We start from the raw sequence: 21,558 nt of genomic DNA, 5'->3' as shown, positions 1-21,558 counted from the left end.
TCAAGGTCCCTGGGTCGCTGGGGGGCAGAGGCCCGGGGTGAGGAGAGCCAGATGGGAGCGGTGTTCGGCCCAGGGCGGGAGGGACCCCGTACATGCAGTTTTTTAAAATGGTTTTTGCAGGTTATTCAGCTAAATGGTCCTGTGTAAATCTGTTTTGTAAACTTAAGTTTTTGGACAAAAATGCCATCTTCCCTGGGCCTGAGTGGCCAGGTTTGGGAGGCCTGAGTCAAACTTTTTTTTTTTTTTTTTTTTTTTTTTTTTTTTTTTAAGCAGAGTTACAGAGACAGAGAGCTTCCACACTGGTTACTCCCCAAATACCCACAGTGGCCACAGCTGGGCCAGTCCAAAGCTTGGAACCCAGATTCCATCTGGGTCTTCCACATGAGTTGCAGGGGCCCAAGGACTGGGCCATCTTCCACTGCTTTCCCAGGCATATTAACAGGGAGCTGGATCGGAAGTGGAGCAGCCAGGACTCGAACTGGCGCTTTTATGGGATGCCGGTGTCGCAAGCAGTGGATCGACCTGAGTCGGGTCCTTTGGGAAGGCCCTGTGGGGTGTTTTCTTGCCCCGCGAGGATTTTGATTTTGCAGCTTGCGAGCTTACGGTGCGGTCAGGGGGAGGTTTCCGTTTGTCCCCTTCCGGCTGCTGTGTGGGGGACAACTGAGGCCGGCCACAGGCCCCCAGGGAGAGACGCCGGTGGCCCACGTGGCTGGGGAGAACGAAGAGGGACTTCGGGAGATGTGTAGGAGGTTTTCTAAAAAGTAGGGCTGGGGGAAGCCTCTTGGTCGGTGAAGAGGCAGAGGGCAGGGCCTTCAGGTAAGGTGGCCCTCGGGCCCTGGACCACAGAGGGCGAGTTGTCCACAGCAGGGCCGGCAGAGGGGCCGCAGGTCTCAGGGGCAGGCTGGGCTGTGGGGGCCCATGGCGAGGGGTCAGCAGTTGTCCATTCAGCACCCAGTACGCTTGGTGGATGACGCGTGCGCTGAGCACCTGCTCTTGCCGGTGTGGTGAGGGCCCCAGGCAGACCCCCGGGGCGGGTGGCCCGGGAGGGGCGTGGCTGCGCTATGACGTCACAGCGCACAGCCCTGCGGGTTGTGCTCACTGTGCCCGAGAGCCTTGGCGGCAGCCAGATAAGGACAGCATTGCAGCCGCTCCCGGTTCACAGGTGAGCGGCCGAGTCACAGAGGGAAGACGCCCAGGAGCGTTCAGCCCCGTTTCTGGCTGAGCTGGAGTTGTACCCTGAGCCCAACCCGACAAGGCCAGGTCTCAGCAGAGATTCCGAGGCCCAGCGCAGGGCGAGCGGCTTTCCGGGCCAAGGCCGAGCAGGGGCCAGGGTTCCGAGCAGGAGCCCATCGGTGTGTTGGAGGAACAGCAGGAAGGCCGGTGTAGCTGGAGCAGAGGGAGCCCACGGAGGGTCAAGGAGGGACCCGGTGCTGACACAGGGGCCATGGGAATGGACTCGAGGTGAATTGAATGAGGGTTTGGAGCTCAGGGAGGGCAGCATCCGAGTTGCTGTCACCCGATTCCCCCCACTGCTGTGCCGGGAGCAAGGGCAGAAGTGGGAGACCTGGGAGGATGTGAGAATCCAGGCGAGAGGTGATGATGGCTCAGTGCACAGCGCTGGCAGCAGTGCGGTGCTGCGTTGGCTTCTTGACTTACGGTGAAGGTGGGTCCCGAGGAGGTGAGGGAAGGAGAAGCGTCAAGAGTGAGCACAGGAGTTGGCCTGCGTGGCTGGGAGGACAGGGTTCCCTTGGCTGTGACAGGGCGCCGGTGGGAGGAGCTGCTGCATACAGGTCCCGGCCGGCGTCGGAGGTCGAACTGGGCTGGGCTCACTGTGCTGGGTGGCACTGGAGCCAGGGCTGGAAGCCAAGTGTGCATCTAGGGCTTGGAGTTTGGATTCATTCATTCGCTCAGCAAACATTCCCGGAGCACCAGCTGGGAGCCAGACACGTGCCCAGAGCTGATGACAGACAAGCTGAAGGGGTCCCCTGCCCTCACCCCGGGAGCTCCAAGTCTGATGGAGGAGGCAGTGCCCACCAATGATGACGGGGCTGATTGCCTCAGATCGGCACGATCCATGGCAAGGAGAAACCCAGGGAGCCCTGAGGACCGGTGACAGGACCGGACCTAGCTGGGGATCAGGGAGGGCTTCCTGGAGGAGGTCACCTGAAGTGCAGAGACACTGCACTGGGAGGCCTGTGGGAGAGCAGGGACGCCCTGGTCACGCAGGCTGCAGTGAGAACCTGAAGGGTTGGACTGAGTCCCCACTGGGAGCCGCAGGGTCTTCGTTTCGCTCTGTTTGTGGTGTTGGCTTGTTCTCGCAGCTCTGCTGGGATTAGTTCACATCACTCACCCACTCGAAGCTCAGAGGCCCTTTGTGTGTTCACAGAGATGGGCATCTCGCCACATTCACCACCAACAGGAAGCCACGCCCCTCAGTTGTCCCTAGGCAACCGTGCAGCTCCACGGCCGCAACCACGCCCTGTGGCTTCTGTACGTAGCGCCGTGTTCTCCGATGCACACACGTGGGCAGAGGCAGCATCTGGAACAGTGTCGCAGCAGGCGGGGACCTGGGACCCCGGCCCGCGTGCTTCCTCTCCCACCATAAAGGAGGGGGGATCGAGCCAGTGGCCAGGCCCCTGGGAGTCCCGGGGCTCTCAGCCCCCACTCGGGACTGCTCCCTCCCCGTCACCTGTGTCACCTTGTTCCCTGCAGCCATGGCTCCGTGTGACCCTGGCTTCAAGTGATGACTTGGGCTGCCGTCCTCCCGAGCTCGGTTTTCCTCGCGCCACAATTTCCACGCCCTACGGTGCATCTTGCGATCTCCTGCGCCTCTTTGAGAATCCGTGTCCACTAAGTCAGAGCACTTCAGAGTCTGGTGTTTTCCTGCCATTTAAACGCTCTCGGCACAGATGGCTGGGCCTGGTTCTCCTGGCTGGGGATGGTCTCGCTGGGGGAGGCGGGGCAGCGGGGCCCAGGAATCCGATGCCTCCTCCTCAGCGTGCCTCAGTTTCTTCCCTTGAAAAGTGGGGGTGACACTGCAGGGCTGCAGCAAGGGGGAAGTGAGGTGACACCTGTCGCAGGCATGACCCAGAGCAGGTGCTGTCATGTGGGAGGAGAGCTTCGAGGCCTTTCTGGGGTGTGAGATACGCAGGCGGGAGGGGGCGCCCTCTCCCTGACGGCAGCCCCTTTCCCCTTGTGCCCAGGTGAACAGACCCTCGCAGGGCAGAGTTCAAGTGCAGCCTCACCACTCAGTTCTGTGCACCTCTGTCAGCTGCTCTCTGTGTCTCAGTTCTGTGGTCTGTAAAATGGGAGGGCAGGGGGCATGGGGGCTTCCTCTAAGGCCTCCAAGGCAGGCAAAAGGCTCCTGGGAGGAGGGTGGAGGGTGGAGGGGCTCTTTGTTCTCCCAGGAGGGCCTGGCTCCTGCTGATTTGAAGATGCAAGCAGGTGCACAGGCACCTGTTCAGGAGTGGGCGGGACAGGACACCTGGCCTCCCTCTCCCAGGTGGGCGGTGTGGAGGAGGCCGTGCGAGGGGGGCCCTCCCTCTCCAAGTACACCAGCCTCTATGAAGGGCCCGCCCACCGCGTGCCAGGTGTTCCCTCCCCCACCCCGCCACGTTGTCCTCTCAGGAGGCCCTCTTCCTCCCGCTGGACAAGTGGGGGTCGAAAGGCTCGGAGAGGGGAGGCTGCCTCGGGGCTCTGAGACTCCAGCCCCGTTCCTAACGTGCCCCATCCAGGAAAAAGGAGGGGAAGGATTTGAGTGTTTGGAACCCTGGCTTCCCGGCTGCCGCGGGGATCCTGTGGGTGGTGGGAACGGCGTGGTAAATATGCATGACATGCAAATTTGCCTGTGAAGCACAATGCGGCGGCCCCGGGAGCCGGGATGCCCGAGTGAGTGCTTTGGAAAAAGCATGTAGTGTTGTACAAACACTTGGGTTTCTATGACGACCGCGCCTCCTTGTCCCTGTCCCTAGCGTCCCCAGGGGCTGTCCCAGGGTCTCAAGGTGGAGGCACATCCGGGCTCTCTTAATGACCTTTCCTCCCCTGCTCCCACAGGCGCTGGTGGCTTCCCCTCTGCCGGGTGCCTGGGGGTCCCGCGTGTGTGACCAGGGCCTGGCAGGGCCCCTGTCCCCTACTGCTTCCCGCCAGCACCTCTGATCGAGCGCCCGGAGGGATGTGCTTGCCAGCCCTCGGCCCAGCGCCTGCTCCCGAGGTGACGCCCGCTGGGTCCCGCCTGGTTCCCGTGTTTCCTGCACACGAAGCTCCCTCGTTGGTAAGTACATGCACCCACCAGCTGGGCTCGTCGCCGCCTACCCATGCCTGGCACAGTTGGGAAATGCCCAGCCATCGCACCCACCAGCGCCCACGTCTTGGCAGGCGGGCCTCAGTGTCTGGCCACGATTTGTGGTTTAGCTGCCTTGTCGGCTCCCATCCTGCCGACAGCCTGCGGCTGACAGGGGCAGTGGCCTCAGAGAGGGGAAACCACATGCCTGGGGTACACAGCGAGCCCTGCCCTGTCCTCCTCAGAGGCCAGCTTTGGCCACACCCCAGCGGCTGGGCCAGGTGGTGAGCAGAGGCCTGGAGCAGCCTCTCAGCTCCTGGTGGCGCCGAGGCGAGGCCATCAGGGTCCCTGATCCTGGGGTCGCTGGTGTTCCTGCTCGCCGGGCCCTACCTTGTGTAACGGTTCCCGGCCACCCACCTGAGTGCCGTCGTCCAGCTCAGGGCTCAGGGCACCGTCGCCTTCCCACCACAGCACCCGCATGCTGGGGACCTGCCACGGCACCTGCGGCTCCTCCCGGTGCCCGCATCTCCCAGTCACCGCCTGACCCCTCAGGCCCTGTTGCTCTGACCAACTAAGTTTGTGGACGAGGAAGCTGAGGGTCGCCAAGGCCAAGAGTTGGCACAGGGCCACCCAGTGTCCCCTCAGCACTGCCCGGGGTTGTCGGCTCAAGATCAGCTTCCCCGCCTCGCCCCAGCTCACCCAGGGGTGGGAGCATGTGCCCCTTCCCCAGAGAGACAGCAGCTAGCCCCGCACCCGGCCCACGGTGGGTCTGCGGGAGACGCCGGCAGCTGGAAGGGGAGGAAAGGCCCCAGAGCCCCCTGGCCTTTGGGCGACCGCTGGTTCCTGCTGGTCGCACTCTGGAGGACAGGCAGCCAGCCCTGGCCATCAGCAAGGTGGCCAGCCCTGGCCTCCTGCATCCCCAATGGATCAGTTCTCAGAAGGGAAGAGACTCATAAATATGTATGATATGCAAATATCGGAAGATGATAAAATCCCCGCGAAGCTCGCTGCTGATGATGTGTGTGGAAGTGCTTCCCAGAGCACGAAGAGCTGCACACTCGCGCCGTGCCAGCCTAACGTCGATAACTGTTCAGAAGGCCCCCGACCCAGCCCCCGGTCTGTCTTAGCAATGGCAGACACACAGCTGTTGCACTGGGCTGAGGAGCTGGGGCAGGAGCAGGGATACGGACAGCCCGGCCTGAGAGCCATGAGGGGCCGCACCCAGAGACTGCAGGGGGCTCCCCGGGAACCCAGTGTGGAACGGGCATGCAGCATGCCAGTGAGCATTCGGTGAGCGATTGCTCTGCCTGGCGGGGCACTAAATGCTTGGCACCCTCCATCAGCTCAGGTAGGCTGCTGGGGAGACTGAGGCACGGGCTTGGGGGCTCATCGGTTAACAGCCCAGCCTTTCCTGCAAGTAACTGCCGTTCGGAGCCCTCCCTGCCCCCCACCCCCACCCCAGGCCATGCTCTGGGAACGCAGCTGAACTGGCAGCCACTGGCGTGTGTGGCCCAGTGACGGAGAACGGGATTCCTTGGCACAGGCTGGGAGAGCAGCCGTCAGCATCGCGTGGAAAGATGGAGGCTGGGGCGGCAGCGAGGGAGGTGTTACTGCTGCTATTTTGCTAACAAGCTGGTTATTTAAGGCGCAGCTGAAGCCAGAGCTGGGGCCCGGGGACTGGGACAGGGCGTCTCTGTGGTCAGGGCAGAGGCAGCCAGTGGTGCGGGGGCCTGAGCGCAGAGCAGGGCAGAGCGAGCAGCCTCGTGTGCCTGCTGTTCCCCTCTGTTTGTAAACAACCATCACGGCCCATGTCGAGTCTGGCAAGGGGTCACCTTTGTGGAGAAAAGAGGACATGGGGACCGGGAGCGAAGCTGGAGGGGCAGCAGGGAGCTGGGCGGGGCCACGCAGCTCTGCTCACCATCATCTCGTGCCCCGAGCGCTCGTGTGCCGTGCTCTTTGCTCTCCGTATCGGAGGTCACAGCAAGGCTAAAGCAGCGGTCGCCACGCGGGCTGACTTGCTGAGCGCTTTCTGGATGCCAGCTTTCCTAGGTGTCGTCGTATCTCGGTGACTCCCTGTGGACTCTCCCCTTCTACCCACTTACACGGGAGGAAAGGGGGAGCGGGGACAAAGCCGCGCGTCCTTCCGTGGAAGGGAGCGGGGGAGATGGCGTGAGGACCCAGCAGGCAGCCTTCTCCCCAGAGGCAGGGGACCCCCGCACTTGTTCCTCGTCTCTGCCTCTTGGTCTTTAAAGCTTGGGAAGCCAGGCAGACGACGGAGAGCAGCTGGGAGATGTGGGAGCCGGGTGTGTGGTCAGAGCAGAGCGTTTGGCTGTGGCTGGGAACGGGACATCCCAGGTGACTCGGAGGGGCCCAGGGCATGCTCAGGTCACAGTCAAGGTGAAAGGAGACCGTCCAGCTGAGGCGGGTCCCACCTGGGTGCTGCGCCCTCCTGTTGCCTGCTTTAATGCTTGGAAGAGTCCACGAGGTTAGCAGTGCCGGCCCCATTTCACAGAGGAGGGAACTGAGGCCTGGAGAGAGGAAGTGGGCGGTGCAGAGCCACACGGGCAGCGGGCAGGGAGCCGCTGTGTCCGGCGTGTGCAGTGAGCATCTGGTGCCGGTGTGTCTGGCGTAGACGTTCCAGGGAGCACAGGGCTGGGTTCTGCCGACAGGCACCAGGCGGAGGTGTCATGCCGCCCGGGGTATTTGTAGAGCCCCATCCCCACAGGGCTGCACCCCACCGCAGCCCCGGTCTGGAGGAGGAGCAGAGATTCTGTGGTCACTCAGATCAGGAAGAGAATGGAAGAGGCCCCGTGGGCACAGCGACGTTGTAAAGTCGGGCGGAGTGAGGGAGCCTTCCCTGCTCGGGGCGGGACCATCCGGGGCAGCCCCTCCAAGGACTTGGCGCTTGAGACCTGAGGGTGGCGGGGAGCAGCCATGGAGGAGGAGGAAGTGACAGTGCGGTTGGCTGGGCGGGACGAGCGAGAACCACTCGTTTGTCCACCGCCAGGGGACTGGATAAATCTGTCCCACTGCAGCCATCCGGCGGCGCCCGCAGCAGCTGTTAGAAACGGGGCCATGGATCTAAATTTGTTGTCGCAGAGAGAATTTCATAGTGTGTCATGGAATTTAAAAAAAAAAAAAAAAAGGAGGTTACAGAACAGCATGGGCAGCGTGCTGCCATTTTCGTGAGAAGCGTGTGTGTTTCTAGAACTGTGCGCCGCGCTCCTCCTGGGGAGCCGGCGCCGGTGAGCTCGGCTCTTTGCTTCTCTGGTTTTGGAGTCTGCTGACGGTTAGAACTTGCGGGGAGAGAACGGGCGTTTGGAGCCGCTGTGGTCCTGCCCCGGGGGTGTTTGCCTCCCCTGCGGCCCGCACCATGGGGCCCGGCCTGGAGGCGCAGCAGATCCGGGGCGTACCTCGGTTGCACTGCTCCTTGGCTGTGTGACCTTGGACTAGTTGCTTGCCTTCTCTGAGGCTGAGTTTTCTTGGAAACAGAGTTAGGGAAGACATCAGAGGGCCAGGCGGTGCCAGCATTCAGTCATGGGCAGCTGCTACTGTTAGCCCTGTGACCACAGGGGGTGGCACCTGTAGCAAGCCCAGTGTGGCCTGCCAGGGTCTGACTGTGGATGGCGTGGCTGGGCACGCATGGGCAGCCGGGAGCTCAGGGCACGCCCCACGGGAGCCCCACTCCTTCCCGACCCGTTCACTGGCACCTGACAGCCAGCACCCCTACCACAGACCCGTTAATGGAGACGCCCGGCCCTGGATTGGTTTTGGATTTTTGTTCTTGACAGCCACTGAAGCCTGCCCCGGCAGACGGAGCCTACGTGGCAGGCGCTCAGAGAATCTTCCTTCTCATGCCCATGCAAGTCACACTGTTGGCATCACGGAGTCCTTGTCACAAATAAGCCGGCAGGTGTGGACGTGGGCCTTTCCCAAGCAGGCCCACTGCCTCTCCTCGATGGGGTGATAAATCAGAGCTGCCCCGCGACCTCCCTCTGAGAGACGGGTGCATACGTTGCGTCCAGCCAGACAGTGGTGTCCACCGCCACCAAGGCCACGCTGTGGCGCTGTACTGTGGATGTGGAAACGTGTCCATAGCGCGCGGCTGAGCGGGAATAGAGGTTAAGACGGTGCGTGTTGTATGATGCGTGGTGTGTGTTGTGGTGCAGTACGTGTTGTGTGCATGTGTGCATTGTGTGTTGTGTAGTGCATATCATGTTGTGCATTGTGGCGTGGTGTGTGTGTGCAGTGTGTGTTGTGTGCATGTGTGCAGTGTTTTGTGGTGTGTTGTACAGTGGTGTTTATGGTACGTGTTGTGTGGTGTGTGTTGTGTGGTTATGTTGTACAGTGCGTGTTTACGGTACGTGTTGTGTGGTGCGTGTTGTATGGTGTGTGTTGTATGGTGCGTGTTGCATGGTGTGTGTTGTGTGGTGCGTGTTGCATAGTGTGTGTTGTGTGGTGCGTGTTGTATGGTGTGTGTTGTATGGTGTGTGTTGTGTGGTGCGTGTTGTATGGTGTGTGTTGTATGGTGTGTGTTGTGTGGTGCGTGTTGTATGGTGTGTGTTGTGTGATGTGTATTGTGTGGTGCGTGTTGTATGGTGTGTGTTGTGTGGTATCTGGATCTGGATTCCTTTCTGAGTGAGAAGTTGCAGGGAGGAGGGGTCAGGGTACCTTAGGAAGCGGCTGACTGTTCTCGTTTACGGCGTGAAGCATGTATGTGAACGTGTGTGTGCATGTGTGTGTGTAAAATATATATGTGCCTGCTCTGGATGGTCATTAGCTGTTCACCATGATTTCCTCTGGGTGGGGAGATGGGGTGGACTCTGTTTTCAGTTTGATGCATTTTGTTCCGTCTTTCCAAATACAAGCAACAGAAAGCTCATCCCAAACTGGCTTAAGCAAAAGTAGAATTTGTTGGCTTGTAACTGAAGTCCAGAGGTGTGGCTGGCTTCGGGCTCAGCTGGATCCAGGAGCTCACTTCTCATTGTTTGGTTGTTTTCTTTTTTTAATGTTTAATTAGTTTTTAGCAGATTCAGTATAATTTATAGATAAAATTCTAAGAATATAATGATATTACCTTTCTGTGAATTGTCTTTTAAGGTCTATCTTATTTATTTGAAAGGCATGGTGACAGAGAGGGAGAGATAGAGGTCTGCTCTCCGCTGGCTCACTCCCCAGATGGCTGCAATGGGCTGGGCCAGGCCAAAGCCAGGAGCCTGGAGCTCCGTCTGGGTCTCCCACATGGGTGCAGGGGCCCAAGCACTCCAGCAATCCTCCACTACTTCCCCAGGAGCATTAGCAGGAAGCTGGATCAGAAGTGGAGCAGCCAGGACTCGAACCGGCACCCTTATGAGATGCCGGTGCTGCAGGCGGCGGCTTTACTCGTTCCGCCATAGCACCAGCCCCAAGCCCACCACTTTCTAAGTAACCTCAGGATGTTCTGCCCTCTCTGCTTCAACCGTCTGTAAAATGGAGCCAGTCCCTCCATTCACTCTCAGCCTGCCCTAAGCGGACGCTGGCTACAGAGATGCATCGGGGCGGGGTCTCCTCTGGCAGAGACGGGCGGCACTCGGAGATCAGGGTCGGTGCTGATGGCTCGGGAGTCTCCGGAGCCCAAGCTGTGGCTCCGCCCCTCCGAGCACAGCCCCGAAGGATGGGTAGAGATTCTCGGGAGGAGTGACGGGCCCCACGCTGCCCGCCGTGAAGGCCGGGAGGTCGGCCAGGGCTGCGCACGCAAGGCCCCAGCCGTCGGCTGAGGAACTCGCACTCGATCCTCAGGGCAGGAGGGAGCTGAGGGCGGGGCAGGCCCGGGTGTGAGAAGGACCCTGCTCTGGGCTGGTGCTGGGAGTGATGGCCATGGGGAGGGCCCAGCCGGGCGTTCTGCAGGAGAATCAGCCCAGCCTGAGCACGGGGAGCTCCAGAAGGGGCCGCAGGGGTCAGGGGTCACACGGGGAGGAGGGAGTAGCCCCATGGCCCAGCATCGAGCCAAATTCCCATGAAGTCTGGCTCAGCGTCCAGGTGGGGTCAGCGGGGACCTCTTCAGCTTCCTGAGGTGGGGAACAGGAGCCCCACTTCCCCGCCGAGTGACCTCGGGGAGCCTTGGCCAGCTCTTCCGTAGCCAGAGGTGACCCTGGCACCTCCCTGGGAGGGTGCAGGGGGGTCCCAGGGCACAGGCTCTGCAGCATGCTTGGCACATGCTAAGGGCTCGAGGCCTGGAGGCCACCGTGCTGACCGTGCTCGGGGGCCAGAGGTGGGCAAGGGAGCTGCGTGAGCCCCGCAGAGCGGGCAGGTGCATCACCTGCAGAGGGAGACCAGAGGCCCTCAGGGGCCTTGCGCCGGCCTCTCCCCGTCTGCTGGGGGAGGCAGGGTTTGGATCTGGAGCTTGCAGGCAAAGCTCCAGGTAAGGAGATCCCAGCTAAGGCTAGGGAACCCTTTAGGATACAAAGAGCTGTCTGCAGCTGGCCGAGCTGAGGCGCGGTGGGCGCCCCCTTGCTGGGGGCCTCCGAGCGACAGCTTGGCAGCGTCTGCGGCGTGCTCGTGATGCAGCCCAGGCCCCGTGTGGCCCTTCCCCACGGAGTCTGCAGTGCCCTGTGCATCCTCCTCTGACTCGCAGTTTGCTCCTCTGTAAAGTGGAGTTGACAGGAGCTCCTGTCTCGGCGTTGGTCCCACGGCTGAGGGGCAGCCGTCCCGGGGCGTGCGTGCTGCGGGGTGGGAGCAGCCCCCGGGCAGCCGCTCGCGCGCGGGAGCCTCAGGATGCCCGTGTCTGTCCTCGGCACCCACTTTCTGCCCTCCTCGGGGCCACTGTCTCCTGCTCCCCCTGCCCTACGTCCCCAGGAGGTGGCAGGAGCTCCAGACCCTCCCGGGCCCCTTTTAGCTCCTGCTTGAGTGAGAGTTGGCAGGTTGGGGCGGCGGGCGCCATCCGCCTCCCATATGCTTCCTGCTATTTAGAGGAAAACTCGCGCCGCGTTCCTGCAACCACACGGGCTGACATTTCCAGACAGACGCTGGAATCGGCCCTTCGGGGGATTGGCAGATAAATTTGGCCCAGGCTGTTAGGAGAATCTTAGTCTCTCTGGGGAGGCGGAGCCCGGCCTCGGGGACTTCCGTCCACCCCGTGGCTCCCTGGTCCCCTCGCCAGCCTTGCTGAGTGGGGTAAGTGTCACCAGCCCAGTGCCCCGGCACAGCCCCGCCAGTGGGAAGAGGTGGCCTGCGGCCCTTCTTCCAGGGCAGCGGGAGACGGGAGACTCCTCCCCCGACACCAGCACCAACACCCCTGGGCGTTGCCCGCTCAGCCTGGCCGAGGAGCGGGTTTGGGGTCTGCGCTCCAGGCCCCTCCTGCCTCTGTGACCGTGGCGAAGTGGCTCCGCCTCTCTGGGCCTCCTCCTCTTCATCTGTAGAGTGGGGATAATTGGAGTAGAAGCCCCCATGGTGCCTGGCACATGCTCCGTGAGCACCGCGCCCCAGCTCCCGCCCCACCCTCGGCATCCTCGTTGGCGTCAGGACTCGGGCTGGAGCGGTGCCTGGCACACGCGGGTGCCTCCTCTTCTTCCTCCCCATAGCTGTGGCTACTCGGGGAACACCGGGGCATCTCGGACGTGGCTCAGGGGCCCGGACCGCGAGAGTGAGGATGGCAGAGGCTCCCACCCCAGTCGCCCCCCGCCCCACACGCACACGCAGCTCGTCCGTCCCGAGGCGTCTTCCCCCCGCCCGCTGCAGTCTGGGATGCCCGTCTGCTCAGGCTTGATGGATGCGGGCAAGGCCGGGGCCCTCCTTGGGCCTGGCTGGAGACAGCGCGGGGAGCTCTGCGTGTCAGCAGGGCGGCCGGGGAGGCCGCAGTCGAAGGTGGTGGCGGCGTGCGAAGTGGGAGGTTTGAGTTTCATTCAGCACCTCCCGCTGGAGCCCGAGTGCCAGGCTCGTGCCGGGCTGGGAAGCTGGGCGTGGCACCTGCCCTCAGGCTGCTCTGGCTGGGCCACGGGGAGGCACAGGTGATTGTGTGCCCAAGCAGACTGAGGCGGGGGGGGGGGGGTGCGGAGCAGGCACCTCTGTGGCCTGAAGGGTAAGGACTGAGTCGGTGCCGGCCCTGGGAGAGCTGGGCGGGGTGAAGGGGGTGGAGCCAGACTTTGGAGGCATTGAATGCCAGGCCTGGCAGAGCCGCGCGCCCAGGATCCGTGCAGCACTAGGTGTGGAGAATGTTAGCAAGTCCTCTGTGAGCGGTGGGGGAGGCAGCCGGGGGCGAGCAGAGAGGAGGCCAGAGCGTCTCACGGGGGTCAGGATCCAGGCAGCTGCCTGGCACTGGAGCTGGGTTAGTTTGAAAGGAGTTGGGGGTCAGGTAAGAGGGGAGACATCAGGGGAGCCCAGAGCCAGACCCCGCGTGGGTGGGGAGTCTTGGAGCACAGCCCAGTGCAGGAGTGAGCAGGGCTTTCCCACAGCCTGGGCCCACAGATGGGAGTGACAGCACCCAGGCGGCAGTGTGAGCACAGACTTCAGCGTCATGTATAGCAGCCAGCACTGTGGCTGTTTACTTGCTGTGTGACTTGGAAAAAAATCGCTTGACCTCTCTGAGCCTGTTAGAACCGAAGCTGTAGAATTGCATTTGGCTGCTGGTAACAGACCGGAATAAGCAACATTCGTGTAAGCGCTCAGGAGGCTGTTCTTCTCACCTAACAGAATTCCAGACGCAGGTCGTCCAGGGCTAGTGCAGCAATTTGAGCCATGTGTCTTTCACTCTCGTGGCTACAAAAGGGCTGCTCCGCCTCCATCTGCTGTTTCTGAATCCCAGGCAGGAACAAAGGGGTAAAGCCTGCCTGTTTGCTGAGTCCGCCTTACTTATCAGAACAGTGGATGTCCTGGACTTCTGCCTACATCTCTTTTTGCCAGATGTGGTCACGTGGCTGCTCTAGGAATAGCTAACAAGGTCCACTTCACAGTGCCCCCTCCTGGGGCTGCCGGAAGGACCCAGTGAGATCATCGGTGTGCAGGGAACAGTTGCACCCGGAATGGAGCAGCCGCTCGGCCAGCACTGGCTGCCCTGTTACGCCGCCTCTGCTGTGTTTCGGGCCCTGCACACAGTGCTGGGGACCAGACAGTGACAGGCGCTCCCTCTCGGCCCCCACCATGCGTGGGGGAGATGGACAGGAGTTCATTCCTCTCCAGTGGGTGTCTGACAGGGGCTGGGGATGTCCCTGCACCCATCTGCTTTGTCCATGCCCTACGTCTGTGCTGGCACACCCTAGACAGTCCGTCATTACCGAATGGATGAAGGCGTTTAGAGGCCCACTGTGTCCAGGGCTCTTGGGTTGAGTAGAGGGAGGGAGTGACACACCACCCCTCTCCCTACAGAGGAAGAGGGGGAAGGCAGCTGCTACAGGGCAGGCCCCGAGGCGGGGTGCATGCAACCCGGGTGGTACGTGCCCCTGCTGAGCCGGGAGTCTAGGGGAGAGGCACTGGAGGAGTCGGGGGTCCTGAGGTCGTTATGTCTGTGTGTCCTGGGCTAAGTCCGTCCTCCTACCCGGGCCTCTGTTTCCCCACCCGTGTGGCAGGTGTGATGGGCCCTGGAGGGCATTGTGCTGATGCCGGTGATGCTGGGAGTGACTCAGAGCCCCCTCCATCCGCTGGTTCACTCCCCAAATGGCCACAATGGCCAGGGCTGGGCCAGGGCCAAGCCAGGAGCCTGGAACTCCATCTGGGTCTCCTCTGTGTGCGGCACTTGGGCCATCTTCCACTGCTTTCCCAGGCCCATTAGCAGGGAGCTGGATCAGAAGCGAAACAGCCGAGACTTGAAGGAAGCGGCTGGGATGCCGGCCTTGCAGGCAGCAGATTAGCTCACTGCACCACAACCCCGGCCCCTCAGCCTTGGTTTCATAACCAACAAAGTGGGTACGATCATCCTTGCCTTGTGTTCCTTTAGCACATGGTACGCACTTGGTGTTGGTAGCACTCGTGGCTGCCATTGGGCTGTCCTCGATGGGAGGGGGAACTGGCATTTCCAGAGGCACAGCTGTGTGCCAGGCTCAGTGCTGGGCACGCCGGCCACGGTTAGCACGCCTGTGAGGAGGTGGCCTTCTTCCCAGTCCTCCGGGGACCCTGGTGTTTGCTGGGTTCACTTCCCTGGCCGCTGCCTCACAAGGACTGAGTTGCCGACTTTGGGGTCTGCAGAACCGAGACCCCCAGGGCCCTTGGCAAAGAGCCCAGGGCAGCTCACATTGCGTGCTTTGAGTCCGTGTGGGCCGCCCGTGACATCAGAGGTGGCCAGGGCAGGGATACATCAAGCCCTCATCGGATGAGGGAGAAGCCAGTAAGAGATGGCCTTGGGGACAGCGTGGGACAGGCTGGAGGATCAGAAATGCATCCCCCTCCTCAGAACCTTGAGAACAGGGCGGCGAGCCCAGCCCTTGAGAGGCAGTGGCAGCGTGCCTGCCCCTGCCGCGCTCGGCTGCCACACGGTCCCCAGTGGCCTCACTGTGTGCGTCTGAAACGAGGCCAGAGATGGAAGCAGAAGGTGGGGGGAGCCGTGGGGCACCCTCGGCCTAGGGAGGTAGGTTTCCCCAGTCAGGTGCCCCAGAAAGCCGTCCTCAGCCACCATGGTCCCAGGAGCTTCACGGGGTGAGAAGCGCATGGGCAGCCAGGCCTCGGGGGTCAAGGACGAGCAAATGGAAACAGGACTGGAAGCAGCCGCTGGAAAGCTGACAGCGTGCAGGCAGGTGGCTAGCTGGGGAGGGAGCGTGGGGGAGGGGTCCTGACTTTGGCTTTGGCACCTGTTTTCCCTGCCCTTGGTGCTGGCATCAAGGGTGCTGTCCATGGTGCTGAAGAGAAGACTGGGGCCCCATCTCGTCTCTGGGCTGCTGTCTGTGGTTCGTCTGCAGAGTTTGAGAGAGTTCTATCCAGGTTATGGGTTTTCTGGGCCCCAGCTGGGAGGTCGGCAGCTCCCCCCCCACCCCCGGCATTGAGCAGGTGCAAGCGGCACGTGAGGTCAATTTGCACCCTGTTAGCTCCGTCAGGCACTGTTACAGAGCTCTGTGTGAGTTATGCCATTTATTCCAGACCCCCTGCAGGGGGAGCACTCCTACGTTAGGGATGAGCAAACCGACACTGAGAGCACTCCAGAGTGTGCCCTGAGAACCGGGCCTCCAGCGGGTTTCTTCAGCTGCAGTAGCAAGGTTGCTGGGAGCGTCACACAGGCTGATCACTGGGGCTGGGCTCTGTGAACTGTCGTGGTGGGGGCAGTGTTGGTCACAGATACGCCTGGACTGGAATTTGAGCATACCTGAAGGAGGGGCGTGAAGCTCACAGAATGACAATTAACTGAGCACCTAATGTGTGCCAAGCCCTGTGGTGGATGCTTGGTGAACTCGGGCACTCTACACCACAACCACAGTTGGGCAGGGGGCAGAGACTGGTTCCATTTTACCTCTAATGGAAGCAGAATGGGCAGAACATCCTGAAGTTACTTAGAAAATGGTGGGCTTAGGGCTAGCACTGTGGTGTAGTGGGTAAAGCCACCGCCCGCAGTGCTGGCATCCCATATGGGTGATGGTTCAAGTCCCGGCTGCTCCACTTCTGATCCTGCTCTCTGCTGTGGATTGGGAAAGCAGGGGAAGATGGCCCAAGTGCTCGGGCCTCTGCACCTGTGTGGGAGACCCGGAAGATGTTCCTGGCTCCCAGCTTCAGATTGGCCCAGTTCTGGCTGTTGCGGCCATTTGGGGAATGAGCCAGCAGATGGAAGACTTCTCTGTGTGTGTGTGTCTCTCTAACTCCACCTCTCAAATAAGTAAATCTTTTAAAAAAAAAATAGGAAATGGTGGGCTTGAGAAAGGCCTTGGGAACTGGGAGCCACACTCTTCCTCCTCGTGGCCAGGAAAGATCCTGGGGTCCCCTGGTCCAGCCCCGAGCAGGACCTGCTGGGGACATGCGGAACAGGCAGCAGGCCTCAGCCTGGATTTGTCTTCCTCTCACAGGACCGGGCTGGGATCCAGGGAGATAGGGAAATGTTGCTGTGGCGCAGACAGGGATCAGGAGTCAAGGAGACCAGATGTCTGAGCCCTGGGTCTGCCAGCTGGGAGCTGTGTGGCCTCGGGCAGGTTACTCACCCTCTCTGGGTCTCCATTCTCCCATCTCTAGGAGAGCGGAAGGTTGCTGTAATTGCTGCCTGCAGCGTGGTTTGAAAGAATTGGAAGAGACGCTGGGTCGGAAAGGAAAGGGCTGCCGGGTCCGTTCTTGTTAGCGGAAGGAAGACCCAGAGAAGGGAGGGGAGCCCGCTCCCCCCGGTGCCGCGGCAAGCACCAGCAGCAGAAGGCGGCCTGGCACTGGCTCCCTGAGCCACCAACGCCACTCGCCAGGGCACTGGTGGACGGCCAGGGCAGCACCTGGCAGCCCCAGCTGTCAGACATTCCTTCAGGCGGTCAGACTCACCAAGGCCAAGTGTCCCTGTGGGGGGCGGTAGCCGGGCCAGCTCTGGCTGCTCCTCCATAGCTACCCTAATGGCTCCGAGCTTAATACGCCTCATGGGGCTGCTGTCACGCCTAATTAGGTTGTCCTCAGCCACCCTCTCTCCAGATCCCCGCTGTGGCCATCTGAGGCCCTGGGCCTGACCACGGATGCCCTTGGCAGCTGCCTGGCTTTTGGGAGGAGGTGGCCACCTGGTCACCTATGGCCTAAGAGGTCTGACACCCCCTCCGACTCCCCCGCCTCTAGGGCCTGGCACAGAAGCAGAGTGAAGGAAGAAAGGGGACAGAGGGGGACGCGGGGACAGGAAGGTGGGGACTTGGCTCAGCAGTCAACCCCCTTAGGTGAGGCCCGCCAGACTCCTGTGCCTTGGCCGCACTGTCTGTCCCGGGAACGGCTCAGCAGCTGTGCGCTCAGCAGGGTGCAGACCCCGAGAGAGAAGGTGACCCGTGACACACGACGAGGGGCTCAGCTTGGGGCCAGGCTCACGGCTCGTGCTGCAGCTGGAAGCCTCACGGGCACCTCCCGGGGCAGGGATCAAACCTGGGGCCTTGCCCTCCCCTCTAGCACCTGTCCACGCAGAGCGAGAATTTGCGGGGAAGGAAGGAGAAGGGGCGGGAGAGACTGAGGAGCGGGGCCTTTTGTGTAGCGGGAACTTCCCCAGCCCAAGCTCAAGGGTGTAGTTTGAGTGCTTTCCTTGCATAAATCGTGTGGTAATCAATTAATTCTCTTTGCATTTTGCTTTATTATTTTACAGCTTTGAGATCTATCCAAGTGCAAGTGTAGCTGTAGTTCATTCATTTCTTTTGCTGATTACTATTCCACTGTGTGTTTCCCCATGTCCATCTCCCACTTGGAGAAATTCGCTTCTTTCTGGCTCCCTGGTAACCCGGGTTGCCATGAGCCTCCTTGTGGGCCTGCGGTGGTCCTTCTCCCAAAGCGGGGGGCTCTGCAGAACCACCGCCCACCCCGCTCCGAGGTAGCTGGGCCGTGCGCACTCCTGCTGGTGAGCCAGCGCGTCCCCACGCCCGGCACCTCCCCAGCAGTTGATTTATCACTCTTTAATTTTGCCAGTCTCCTGGGAAAAAGACTCATTTTCATTAGCACCGTGTGCCTCCTAGAGGAGCTGAGTGCTTCGCTGTTAGGTTACCGTTCACGTGCGTCCCGTCTCCTGTGAGATGCCGGCTCAGAGACTCAGCCTGGTTTCTCATGGGCCCCTTTTTGCTTTCTTACTCATTTGTAAAAGAGGTTTATAAAAATGAGTTAATCCTGGCCGGCGCCGCGGCTCACTAGGCTAATCCTCTGCCTTGCGGCGCCGGCACACCGGGTTCTAGTCCCGGTCGGGGCACCGGATTCTGTCCCGGTTGCCCCTCTTCCAGGCCAGCTCTCTGCTGTGGCCCGGGAGTGCAGTGGAGGATGGCCCAAGTGCTTGGGCCCTGCACCCCATGGGAGACCAGGAGAAGTACCTGGCTCCTGCCATTGGATCAGCACGATGCGCCAGTTGCAGCGCGCCGGCCGCAGCGGCCATTGGAGGGTGAACCAACGGCAAAAGAAAGACCTTTCTCTCTGTCTCTCTCTCTCTCTCACTGTCTACTCTGCCTGTCCAAAAAAAAAAAAAAAAAATTAGTTAATCCTGATGACGTTTACCGCACACGTGCTCTCCACAGTGTGTTGCTTGCTTGTCACTTTGTGCCTGTGTCGTTCAGAAGTTTCAGATGTGGGTGGAGTAAAACTACGGTCTCCCCTCTTGCTAGATCTTACTTCTTTGTGACTCAGGAGAGCTCCCCCGACCCAAGGTCATCAAGACAGTCTCTGTTCCCCCCTAAGAAGCGTGCAGTTTTATTTTCCGGTTCTGTTTCCTGTTTCGGTCTCTAATCCGCTTCGGCGTGCAGTGGGATTTGATTTCGTTCTGTGGCTGATCTGTCGTCCCAGCCTCCCTCTCCTTTCTCTCTGGCTCCAAACCCCAGCCCTGTGTGAGGCCGAAGGGGCTGCGTGTTTGTAGGTCTACTTCCGGGACTCTGTCTCTTGATGGCTTTGCCCCTCTGTCTATTCCAGTCCTGCAGTCTCTGTTCTACCTCATTGTGTTTTCAGCAGGGCCCTACTGGCATTTGGCATGGGACCGTTCTTCCATGGGCAAAAGTGTCCTGTCCGTCACGGGCTCCCGCGCGTCCCCGATCCAGTCCTTGGCTCACAGCACCAGAAGCCTCCCCACCCCAGATTGCTCCCTCCAGGACGGCCCCCTCACAGAGCTGCCCCAGGAGGACAGCCCTAGTGCCGCCGAGAGACCCCTGCGTCGGCACGGTGCAGCCCCTCCCCTCTGTCATTATTCTTCCTGTTCTCTTTCCGGAAACCGTGTGTGGCCCTGGGCGATGGTGCGAGGTGCAGTTTGCACTGAGCGGCCTGGGGCCTCCCAGGCCCACCTCCTGCCAGGACCCTGGAGCCCCTCCTTCATTGCCCTCCAGGCGCCGGTGCAGCCCCTCTGCTGCAGCTCTTTCCTCCAGACCCCCAAGCTCCGCAGCGCCAGCAGCAAGGCTTCCCAGAGCGCCCGTCAGACCCCCTGGGCTAGGATTCCAGCTCTTCTGCCTATTAGCTGGGCAACTCTGGGAAAGTCCATTAACTTCTCTGTGCCTTATTTGTCCGTGGGATCCCAGACCTTCTGCCTAAGAGGGTCACTGAAGAATGTCAGCGACTCAGAGCCAGACAAACCCTAGGCCTGGTGGGGATGCCCGGGCAGTGACAGCTGTCACCGTTCCTGCCATTACTGCTTCTCATGCCTCCCCTGGCCACCACCCAGCAGGAGAGGTTCCCAGAGCAACGTGGGGCACCTGGCTGGGCGCTGGCCAGGGCAGAGGCTCCCATCACATCCTGTTTGAGAAGCTGACAGGCGGGACCAGCTGCAGGGACGGACTGGGTGGGCGTGGCCCAGAGGGCTGAATCCAAGGTGTGGCTCAGGTCTCTGGGGCCAGGGCTCCGTGCTCAGCTGGGCCGGGAGACTGGGAAGGGCTGGCTTGGGAGCCAGTTCAGGTTCGCATGTGCAAGGCAGAGATGCCTGTTAGGCATCCACGTGGAGCTGCCGAGTGGAAAATCGGGCCCGTGAGTGGAGTTGGACGGGGTGTGGGTCCAGGCTGCAGCCGTGAACATGGGAGTCAGATCTCCCACGTCTGTGTCTCTGCTCCTGTAGAGGCCGGGTTTTAGTTTGTGTGCTGTTCCCATGGACAGAACCAAGCTCCGCTTGATCTGCAGCCTGCTTTTTCCGCGTGGTTTGAGTTGTTTGGGGTTTTTCCTCCGCTGGGCCCGTGCAGAGAGTTGGTGTCGTTCTCTCTCGTGGCTGCAGAGTAGAGCGCAGGGTGGGTCGATGGCCGTGTATGGCTCCAGTCTCCTGTTGAGGGCGCAGTGACTGTCTTGGTCTCTGGCTGTCACAGCACTGTGGACATCCTCGCGTGGGTATCTCTTTGACCACCGAGGGAAGTGCTCGGGGCTGTGGAGTCACTGGCGGCCACTCCAGGCTCCCCCGTTCTTAATACTGGGCCTAGACCAGTGAGTTCGTTTGGCAAGTTTCTTCGAAAAGGTTGAAAGTAATTTTTCATTGAATCAGGCCTTGGGCTGGGCTTGGGGCATAGCGGCAAAGCTGAAAAGCCTCCCACACGGCAGAGTCCAGGGTCTGTGGCTGGGGGGAGGGCGCGGGGAGCCGGGAATTGGTTGTGCAGGTGGACGGTTCAAATCCAGCTCTGGCCCGTTCACTGTGTGTCCTGGGATGCGTTTCTTTCTCTGGGCCTCCCGCCTGGCCACCCACAGGACAGATAGCAGGAATGCCCACCTGTCCCTTGGAGGTGCAGTGGGGATTACGAGAGATCATGATGCCCAGTCAGGGCTCACCGAAGGCTGTCACGGGCTAGGCGCTCTCTGGGACCTCCGGGGTCAGGTCTCATTTGCAGCTCTGGGTCTGATTCGTTTCTTTCTTTCTTTCCTTCCATTTTCACTCTCTCATATAAATAAGCAAAATGGGAATCAGGAGAAGAGCAAATAAAGCAGAAATGAAATGATTCCAGATTCTTCTTTGCTAAAGACCAGCTATAAAATTGCCTCTGAGCTTCCTAGTTGGCAAAGAAAAAAGGGAAATGCAAAAAAGTACATGCTTTTCAGCACCCTCGAAAGGAAAATAAGACAGAAAACCGCTCAGGCATGGGCAGAGCAACTGAGTCCCCAGAGCGGCCTGTGCAGTGATGCCAAGAGCTGCTGACAACCCTTATTCCCAAAGGGCCTGCGCTTCAGAGTGGCCATGCTGTGGGACCCTGGAGACCACGATAGGTGATGGAGCCCAAGATTGATCGATTGATTGATTGGCTTAAGAGGCAGTGTAGGCCAGCGCCGCGGCTCACTAGGCTAATCCTCCGCCTTGTGGCGCCGGCACACCGGGTTCTAGTCCCGGTCGGGGCGCCGGATTCTGTCCTGGTTGCCCCTCTTCCAGGCCAGCTCTCTGCTGTGGCCCGGGAGTACAGTGGAGGATGGCCCAAGTACTTGGGCCCTGCACCCCATGGGAGACCAGGATAAGTACCTGGCTCCTGCCATCAGATCAGCGCAGTGCGCCGGCCACAGCGTGCTGCCTGCGGCGGCCATTGGAGGGTGAACCAACAGCAAAGGAAGACCTTTCTCTCTGTCTCTCTCTCTCTCTCACTGTCCACTCTGCCTGTCAAAAAAAAAAAAAAAAAAAAAAAGAGGTAGTGTACAGGGGCTGGCGCAGCGGATTAATGCCCTGGCCTGAAGCACCAGCATCCCATATGGGCGCCAGTTCAAGACCCAGCTGCTCCACTTCCAATCCAGCTCTCTGCTATGGCCTG

The 21,558-nt window shown here is 60.7% G+C and overlaps 1 protein-coding gene across 4 annotated transcripts in view; it reads left to right on the top strand.

Annotated features, from left to right (window-relative positions):
• The window catches only part of DLGAP4 (DLG associated protein 4), a 172,548-nt gene that overhangs the window by 43,173 nt on the left and 107,817 nt on the right, over positions 1–21,558 (top strand). For all 4 annotated transcript variants that reach the window (XM_051846129.2, XM_051846128.2, XM_051846130.2 and 1 more), the window contains exon 2: positions 4,054–4,270. The gene's annotated coding sequence lies outside the window, so the exon portion shown is untranslated. The remainder of the gene's footprint in view (positions 1–4,053; positions 4,271–21,558) is intronic.

Source organism: Oryctolagus cuniculus, chromosome 11 (assembly GCF_964237555.1).
Source record: "Oryctolagus cuniculus chromosome 11, mOryCun1.1, whole genome shotgun sequence".
Classification (NCBI taxonomy): domain Eukaryota; kingdom Metazoa; phylum Chordata; class Mammalia; order Lagomorpha; family Leporidae; genus Oryctolagus; species Oryctolagus cuniculus.
Note: the sequence above shows the minus strand (reverse complement) of the source record. Positions and strands in the feature narration are given on the sequence as shown.